A 9,876-nucleotide genomic window follows, 5' to 3' on the forward strand; every position below is an offset into this window, starting at 1 on the left:
CAGGCTCTCCTCCTTTATCTCACACAAACAGGAAGCCGAAAACACCAGTCAGAAGATGTGTGTGTGTGTCTGTGTGTCTGTGTGTGTGTATTGTGTGTGTGTTTGTGTGTGTGTTGCATTTGTGCAACAGTAAAAATAATGGCTTTCTGTCGTGATGGTCTCTTATGATGAGCCGATAGACAGAGAAAAGGAAGCAGTCTGCTTCCTCCCATATTTGCGTATACCAGGGGTTGTGACACTAAATACATACATACATACATACATACATACATACATACATACATAGTGTGTGTGTATGTATGTATGTGTGTATGTGTGTATGTATGTATGTGTGTATGTATGTATGTGTGTGTATATATATATATATACACACATACACACATGCATACATACATACATAGTGTGTGTGTATGTATGTGTGTGTGTGTGTATATACATACATACATACATACATACATACATACATACATACATACATACATACATACATATATATATATATATATATATATATATATGATTTTTTACAACCCCCGGTATGCCCAAATATGGGAGGAAGATTACTACTTCCATTCTCTGTCCTTCGGCTCGTCACAAGAGATATATAGTCACAATATATATATATAGTATATAGTGTGTGTATATATACATACATGCATACATACATATATCATATATACTTTTTAAGTATATATGCATACATGCATACAAACACACACAAACACACACAAACACATACATATACATAGTGCATGTGGGTTTACAACCAGTTTTCATTGTGCTTTCATGAATCCTACCTCAGACACTCTATGCAACTGTTACATTACAGTCTTGATCTATTGAAATGATTTTGATTCATTTAGACATATTTAATTTCACACCAGGAAACCCTCTAGGTGGAGATTTCAATTGATCATGCAATGGACAGAAAATGTGGGGACCGAATCTTCTTAGATGCCACTCCAGAAATTCCATCTCAGCCACATGAAAGATCTTGTCAGCATGCAATGAGGGGAAAGCAGCTGATTCGTTGAGGGATGGGGATGGTGTGGACAGTGATGGGGGCTCCTCATTCCACCCATCTGTCCCCTTAGCCATTTCAGGTTATTTGCGTGACTTCCTTTCTATACCAACCCATTCGATTTCTCAGGATAGGTTCCTGTTAGGTAAGCTCCCCGTTGGGAGAGTGAGTGCATTCAGAGAAGTGTTGTGAGAGTTGTGTTGGAGAACACACAAACCAGCATACAGAGACACTGCAGTTTAAATAGGCTTTTACTTTCATGGAAATAGAAGTATCAGAGTCCATCAAACAGTCCAAGTCATACACAGATAAGACAGTCAGTCATCAATGTCTTTCAGTTAAGGGATAATCCAAATAACATAGTACATAATCATACAAACAGTCTGGTACTCAAAGTTTGCTAGCAGTTGCAAAACTTACAATAGCTCACGGCACTTTCTAACAGCCAGCTTCTAAAAACACTCATATCAGATCAGCCCAGCATCTAACAAACAGAGAGCTAACAGTCATTCTGGCTCCCTCTTATGCCCGATTGAGGAAAACAGCAACCAATCACATTTTACAGTATGATTTAAAGAAACAGGTATACAATGTTACATGATTTACATATTGCCAACCCAACCATTAGATTATATTCCTAACAGTTCCCTCTAGGTCCAGTATATTGAGAACTGTCATCTGAAAGGATTCAGGATGTTTATTTGATTCATTATTTACTTATAAATAATGTAGGTTTCTATGAAGGTTCTCAACATTACACAAGAAATTCTTGAAGTCAGGGGTCCTCAAACTTTTTAAACAGGGAGCCAATTCTTGGTCCTTCAGACTGTTGGGGGGAGGGACCGGCTGGGTGGGAGTGGCTAGGTGGTCATGTGACTGGGTGGGCCTGACTAGGTCATGTGACTAGGTGGGTGTGGCCAATTTAACAGTGCGCACAAATTAAAACTTTAATTTGTTTTGCTCCTGGGGGTGTTTTATTTGCTTTTGTTTGCATGTTGCTCTTTTGGTTGCCTTTTCTTTTTGACTAGATCATTTTTAAATTGTTTAGGAGTCTGGTGGTCTGTATAGTTTTTAGAACATGTTTTCAATTTTTTTCATGGAATTCTTAAGGATCTTAGAAAATATCCTTTTTATCAGCTGTTGTCCCAGAAAAGTGTTGGGAGAAATGTCCTTCTGGGTTCAGTTCCAAGTGGGGAAAAAGACACTGGAAACATTGAGGCTGCTCGGAAAGATGGTTTAATGGTGTACAGGACAACATGGCTTGAGGTCCTGAGGAAAAAGATGATCATATGCTTCAATATGCTGGGTGAAGAAGAGAAAAGAGGGAAAAAGGGCTTGTTGAGAATTCCTGGGTTTTTTATACTCTCTGTTTGGCCCCACCTTTCTATTTCCTGGTCCTGTGTAAGAAACGTATTCTGATTGGATGTCAGACTCCCAGGGCGGGGGAGGAGTCTTAGCTAACTTTGTAAGATGTGTGTCTTTTGAGTCCTCAGCTTGGTTCAGTTCCCAGATGCAAGTGGCGAGTTTCTGTAGAAGGTTAATCCTATCTTTCTTATGTAGACTACCTGAGGATTTTTAATGGCCCATTGACAAAGGTGGGGGCTATTAATAGCGAGTCTTTTTCCTGCCTAAAAACATTTCTCCATTTCTTATCCAGGGAAATATAATATTCTGCCTTTTCAATATTTCCCAGGATATTTCATTTTTCTAGGAGAGGAGTTGGTGCTAACTTCCTACAATGTATTTGTAGAACTGTAAAAGTACAGAATGTTAAAGAAATATGGGTTTGTTTTTGCTTTCTCAGATACCAAAAAATGCACCAAGTGTCCAGATGATAAATATCCAAATGAGAACCGAGTCCAATGTATCCCCAAAATTATAACCTTCCTGTCTTATGAAGAACATCTGGGAATCATCCTAGTCTCTTTTGCTCTACTCTTGTTCCTAACTACAGGCCTTGTTTTAATCATCTTCATTAATTACAGAGAAACTCCCATTGTCAAAGCCAACAACCGGGACCTCTCCTACATCCTCCTGATCTCCCTCCTGCTTTGCTTCTTGTCTTCTTCTCTCTTCATTGGTCAAACAAGGAAAGCCACCTGCCTTCTCCGACAAACGGTTTTCAGCACCATCTTCTCAGTTGCTGTTTCTTCTCTCTTGGTCAAAACCATCACGGTGGTGCTGGCTTTCCTGGCCACAAGACCAGGAAACCGAGTGAAGAGATGGTTGGGGAAGAGCTTGGCCAACTCCATCATCCTTTCTTCTTCTGCTGTCCAAATTATCATCTGCTCCATCTGGCTGGGAGTTTCTCCCCCCTTCCCTGACTCTGACCTCCACTCCCAGCTTGAAGAGATCATCCTGCAATGCAACGAAGGGGACGTTACCATGTTCTACATCACCCTCAGCTACATGGGCTTCCTGGCTGCCATCTGCTTCATGGTGGCTTTCCTGGCCAGGAATCTGCCTGGGGCCTTCAATGAAGCCAAGCTGATCACCTTCAGCATGCTGGTCTTCTGCAGCATCTGGGTGACTTTTGTGCCCACCTACCTGAGCACCAACGGGAAATACATGGTGGCTGTTCAGGTCTTCTCCATCCTGGTCTCCAGTGCTGGTCTGCTGGTCTGCATCTTCATCCCCAAGTGCTACATTATTCTTCTGAGGCCAGACCTGAACACAAAGGAGCAGCTTACAAGCAGAACAAATATAAAAACCTGATATACAACTCTATACGATATTGGTAGAATTGTTAAAAGTTTCTTTTATTTGAAAGAAGATATTAATTCTTTCTATTTAGATAGCAATAGCAATAGCAGTTAGACTTATATACCACTTCATAGGGCTTTCAGCCCTCTCTAAGCGGTTTACAGAGTCAGCATATTGCCCCCAACAACAATCCGGATCCTCATTTTACCCACCTCGGAAGGATGGAAGGCTGAGTCAACCTTGAGCCGGTGAGATTTGAACAGCTGAACTGCAGAACTGCAGTCAGCTGTAGTAGCCTGCAGTGCTGCATTTAACCACTGCGCCACCTCGGCTCCCTTCCAAGATAGTATGCAGGAATCAAAGAAAATTATATGTATATGTTTTTTGTAACTCCCTTCCGCCTTAACTCAATAAAATTTCCTAAATTAAACTCTGTGAAAGTCATTCAAAGGAATTTGCATTTCGGCAACTGCCAATGAACAGACACATTGTAAGTAATCATTTGAGCAGTTATTCCCATTGAAATTCTAAATTCCTTACCTAAAGAGGTAAGGTGGAAGCTGTGGGAACCAAGTTTTAATCCTGTCATATGATAATCTCCTATGAGAACCTTTGGAATGTCAGAAGGATGTGAAATTCATTGTTTCTTGGCTGGGGAGGCAATTCTTTATCACTATTACATGGTTCTTTCTTTATTTCCTGATAAGACCATTTTACACAACAGCTATCTGGGATTTTTCTTTGGAGTTGTTCTTACTTAGGGGTCTACTTCTAAGAACTTTCCAGTCCATGTTTTTCTTTCTTTATTCAGAGAATTAAAATTGCAATAGCTAACATGATACAGGCCCTTTAATTTCCTACTCTACCTAAAGCATTTCCCTGCTCCTCTTCCAAGCATGGCTTGGCTATGAAAGGTTGGGTGATGTCCAGAGAAAGGGAACCTTGAGATTCTCCCCAGGAGGAGGTTGAAGGGATCCTGTTTAAAAGCAGCTGAATCGTTTGCCTGGAGTGTCCAATGCTTATTCATCCAAGTGTTCATCTAGGTCCAAGAAGATTTAGATTTAGATTTAGATTTTACTTTATTTGTATGCTGCCCTTTTCCCTGAGGGGACTCAGGGCGGCTCACAATTCAAGGGAGGGGAAAAACAGACAAGTTACAAACATGAAAACCATACACCGTTAAAAAACACAACAGTCATACCATTCGAGTGGGGTTGCAAGTCTTTAGCCCCAGGCCTGTCGGAAGGAAGTGAATAAGCGTAGAACCTCTTGGGACATGAACCCATGGAAGATCTTCTGCTTTCCAACCATACAGTTCATGTTGCTGATCAATTGGTCATTTTTTTTTTCAAATTTCAGAATGGCTTCTAATTATGAATTGATCTCTTTTGCAAATTCCATTTTAAGCCTGATTTAAAAAGCTCTAATGGATCAGACCAAGGTCAGTCTAAGATTCACAGGGACCACACAGAGGCTTCTGGTTGCCCACAAGCAGAAAGCAGAGACTGATGGTTTTGCCCAACATGGAACAGGTGTGTTTTCCCCACAAAATCACTTTCCTCCATCGTATCACGCAGTAATGGACACTCAGCCATCTCACATTCTAGCAATGCCTAATTCTGGTATCCCACATTAATCTGATTTTTTCCAGGTTTTACATCCCCAGTCAATCAGTGCAGAGGTGGGACTGGAACTCAGAGCCTCCTGGACAGTCCACATAGCCCCAGGAATTTCTAGTGCCTGGAGAGGATTAGAACTCAGAACTTCCTGGACAGTGGATGAATTGGCTCTTGTGCCTAAAACAGAACTAGAACTCCCATTCTCCTGGCCATTGGCTCAAAGCCACCCATTTGGCTTTTATTTTGAAGGGGAGATTAAAACTCTCCAGATTGGCATAAAGCCTCTTGCCTGACTTTGATACCTTCCTCTCCAGGGGCAACTGCCTCTTCCCCACACAAACGGCTCCTTCAGCAGCAGCACCTCCCCGCAGCGCCCTCGCCTCGCCCGAATATACAGCCTCCTTGCCTCCTCCGCTCCCTTGCATCCAGATCGGGATCCCCGCCTCTAACTTCCCGCCCTCGGGCTGGCCGAGCGCAGCGGGGGAGAAAGGAGCGGGGCAGGCGGGAGCCTGGATGGGTTTCCTTGGGTGCCCTCACCAAGGAGAGCGGCCGGAGGACCCGTGGCGGGCGAGCGTTCCCCACAGATCTGAGAGCAGCAGAAGTCCCCAGTGGGCAGGCGGGAGGCTCTGGAGCCTAGGAGGGACCTCTGGGTGTCTGCAGGGGGAGGAGAGGCAAAGGCACAGAGCTCTCTCAGTCCGGCCCCCCTCTCACTCTACGCGAGCTTAAAGGATGTCCCGGCTTTTTTGCTCTCCCGCCCCGCCAGTCACGTCCCTGGTCCCACCCAGCAGCCCTAAGGAGGCTGTTCTTCCGCTTGGCTGCCTGCTGAGAAGCCCGTTGAGGGGCAGCCAAAGGGCAATGTGCCCCCCCGAAATGAAAAGCCCCCTTTCTGCCTCTTTCTTTGTCGACTGCTGTGCTGAAGCTCCTTAACTCCCCCCCCCCAATATCTGGATCTTCTCTGTGGTAGGAAGTTGCAGGGGAGGATGGAGAAAGCTCAACCCATCTTCTCTCCCCAAACTACAGAGGGCAACATCTGGAGGAGGTGAAGTTTCCTCTGCCTTGGGGTCGATTTAAAAGAGGGTAGCAGTACTAGGGGCCCGAAGCCTCCCTTTTGTTCTGGCTGAACTGGAGCCGTTTCTCCCCATCCCGACCTTCCCAGCATCCACACGCTCTGTGAACACGTGAATAGAATTGCCTGGCTCAGCAGGCTGTCTCGTTTCTGCTATTTTCCCCATTCCTACCGGCACTTGAGGGAACCGTCGGGCGAGGGCATTTGGCAGGAGAGACAGCAGAACTGGTTGGTCAAGTGAGGCCATCCAGACGATCTTCCAGTGCCCGGAGGTTTGGAGGGTCCGGGGGGAGAGGAAGCAGCTCCCCATCCCTTTGAAGGCCAGGAACAGGAGGGGGCCAAGAGTCTTGCAGGAGCCCCCCTCACTCTGAGGGTCCCTGCCTGTCTCCCCAAGGCCAGAGAGGGCGGGGTTACTGAGAGATCTGGGCCTTGTTCGGAGGCGATTGAGGCTTGAGGAAGTTATTAAAAGAACGCACTCCAGCTAATCGCAAACAGAGACGAACACTTTGCCCTATATCTATATCAGTCAACGCTTAACGGCTTTCCATTGGACTTGGAGGCATCACCGCATAGCCTGCTGTCCATCGCGTGTTGATGACATAGACGGCTTTGCTTGGGGGAGTTGTTTGTGACGTGGCAGAAGGCAGAAGCGATGTTGCAGCAGGTGGGAATCACAGGGGCTATTATTTCCTAGCACGGGCCAGGGACACTGAGTGGGTTGCTTGCATTGGGACTGAAGGGACTTTTTAATATTGAAGAGGGAGGTGAGCTGGAAGAGGACCTGGTGGAGGACTTCCAAGTCAAGGTCGTGGCTGCGGGAAATGAGTACATCGCGGTGAAGCCTATCCTAAGCTTGCACAAGTTGCAGCTGCTTTGTTAGAAGAAGAAGAAGGAGGAGGAGGAGGAGGAGGAGGAGGAGGAGAAGGAGAAGGAGAAGGAGAAGAAGAAGAAGAAGAAGAAGAAGAAGAAGAAGAAGAAGAAGAAGAAGAAGAAGAAGAAGAAGAAGAAGAAGAAGGGGGGCTTGGCTCTTGCCCTCGTCCTCCTTCCTTCTCCCATGATGATGTCCGGGCTTATGCCCACAAAGCATTTCTTCCTTCCTGTCCCCAACTGTTAAATGTGTTTGTATATTGTTTTTAATTTGGGGTGGGGGAGCTCCCAGGCAATTAAAATGTGGATATAATTGGAATGAAACTCTGAATTGTCAACATAAAATCCTCTGATGAACTCTAGCAAATTATGAAGATGGAGACTTGCAGGGTGCGAAAATTCCAGTCGGTGGCAGCATACAGCAAACTCTTTTAAAGATTGCTGGTGCTTACTGGTCATTTTTAACTCAAATATACTAAGGTGGCCTTAACATATTGCATGAACAGCAGGTTCGCGGCAGTATTATATGCCTGTGAATTGGAATACATGACATTAAGTTTAGAATTGTTTTATTTAGTTATGCAACTAAATATATTTCCCACTGGTAATTTATAATGTCATCCCATAATAAATTTGAAAGATCAGTAATGAGTATGGGTTTATATTTCTTCAAAATTGGGTGAATGGCCCTGAAGGTTTATAATTCATTAGTGAGGAAATGAACTTAATCTTTGAGCTTTAATCCTCCCTTCATTCAAAAGCTCAAAGCAATGAACTTTGAACTCCCTTCTAATTTTCCCTGCAGCAACCACCCTGCAGGGTAGGTTGGAATGAAAGAAAGTTAATGGGGGTGCTAATGGAGGCTAGAGATTCTGAAATATTTGAAGGGATACAAGTAGTGTTACCTGAGGCTCTAAATGTAAACTTTTACTAAACCAGAGAATTATGAACAATAATTCTCAACAATACTGAAAAATGATATCAGAGAATGTTTTCAGATTCCTGTTTGGTTTTCATTATGGACATAGTTTTTCAACAATGCCATGATTTTATCCTTTATTTTAAGGTATTCTTAGCTCAGGTTTTAAGTGTTTTTAGCTTATTAATAACAGCATGGTAAAATGCTATGCACATGTTCATAGAAAATCATTAAAAATGATGTTTTCTTTATAGTGCTATTGTTTAATCACTACTTTTAAGCTTTCTTTGACGGATATAATTATATTGATTGATTGAAGGCTAAGAAATGGATAACAGATCCAATATACAGAGTTTTATTTTTTGACCCTAAAAATATTGTCACTGAGGACTCTTTCTTGGTTTTTCTTTTTCTATTTTTTTTTCTTTTGGCTTTTTGTCCTCCTTTTGTGGATTTATATTTGGATTATAAATTGGATTGGAATTACAACGATTTATACTTGGTGAATTACAAATGCTAAGAAAACAACAACAGTACTGTTGTCAGCGTCCTCTTCTTTAACCTCTGGCCCGACTGGTCAGAGAACATTGGATACTATGGCACAACAAGAGAAAACTAATATTGTGCAATTAGAATTAAAGAATATGAAACAAGTTTTCCGTGATTATTTGAAGGAAAGAATAGGCAAGCTAGATGAGAGAATGGAGAAAGTAGAATTAAAAGATTTTAAAGGGATTATGGGAAAAAATGAACAATGAATACAAAAAGTAGAAGAAAAAGCCAAATCAGCAGAAAAGAGAGTGAGAGAGCAGGACTATAGACTTACAACAGTAGATAAAAATAAAGAAAAAACAATTATTTCTTTAGAGATGAACTCGGCAGATTATTATTTAAGATTTCAGAATATGGAAAAAGAGAAAGGGGAAAACTTAGATAATGGCAGAGTTGTTGGTGGAAGTAATGGAGGACACTAAGGAAAGAATTCTGAATGAGATTGATGAGAGATGTAGAGTGCACACTACAGATGGAATGAGAAATAATTTACCTAGAGAGGTGCATGTTAGATTTACGAAGGAAGCATGTCATCTTTGCACAGGGGCCATGCTAATATTCTTTGTATCGTTCCAATTTTAGTATATGTGTTACCAAAGCTTACTACTACTATTGACAACTGCTTTGTCTTGAACCATCTAATTGCCAAATATGCATATTCTCCAAGACTGGATCTTGGGCTTGCCATCATCAACAGAGTACGCTTAGAGCAAAAGCCCATTTGAATTTACTGCTTAAACTAAAGAACCATAGTTAACCAGACTCCCGGGCCCCATTAATTAAGGTTTAGAAAGCTAAGATTATCCTTATGCTCTTGTATGGAGCAGAAGTCTGGGGTCTATACTGAACCACAGCCCTAGAAAAAACACACTTCCAGCACTTACCATGTATTTTGGGTCTAGATCCAAGAACATCTGCTGCAGCAGATAGACCTGAATTGGGAATTCATACAATTCATGCACTATCCAAAATTAAAGCATATAACTACTAGTGCAAAGTCAATGAAATGGATACTGATAGACTCCCCAAGTTATGTTTACTAGAGCAAACAAAATTACAATCACAAATCTCCTGGATCACCAAACTAACAAATTTTGTAAGAAGCTGTGGCCTTCCTGTCTCTTGCATA

At 42.5% G+C, this 9,876-nt stretch overlaps 1 non-coding gene across 1 annotated transcript; it reads right to left on the reverse strand.

Annotated features, from left to right (window-relative positions):
- Positions 1-9,246: 9,246 nt before the first annotated feature.
- On the reverse strand, positions 9,247-9,354 carry LOC116518835. The gene has a single exon (XR_004256588.1). It is a non-coding gene; the product is annotated as a U6 spliceosomal RNA (small nuclear RNA).
- Between the last annotated feature and the right edge of the window lie 522 nt (positions 9,355-9,876).

Source organism: Thamnophis elegans, chromosome 15 (genome assembly GCF_009769535.1).
Source record: "Thamnophis elegans isolate rThaEle1 chromosome 15, rThaEle1.pri, whole genome shotgun sequence".
NCBI classification, from domain to species: Eukaryota; Metazoa; Chordata; class Lepidosauria; order Squamata; family Colubridae; genus Thamnophis; species Thamnophis elegans.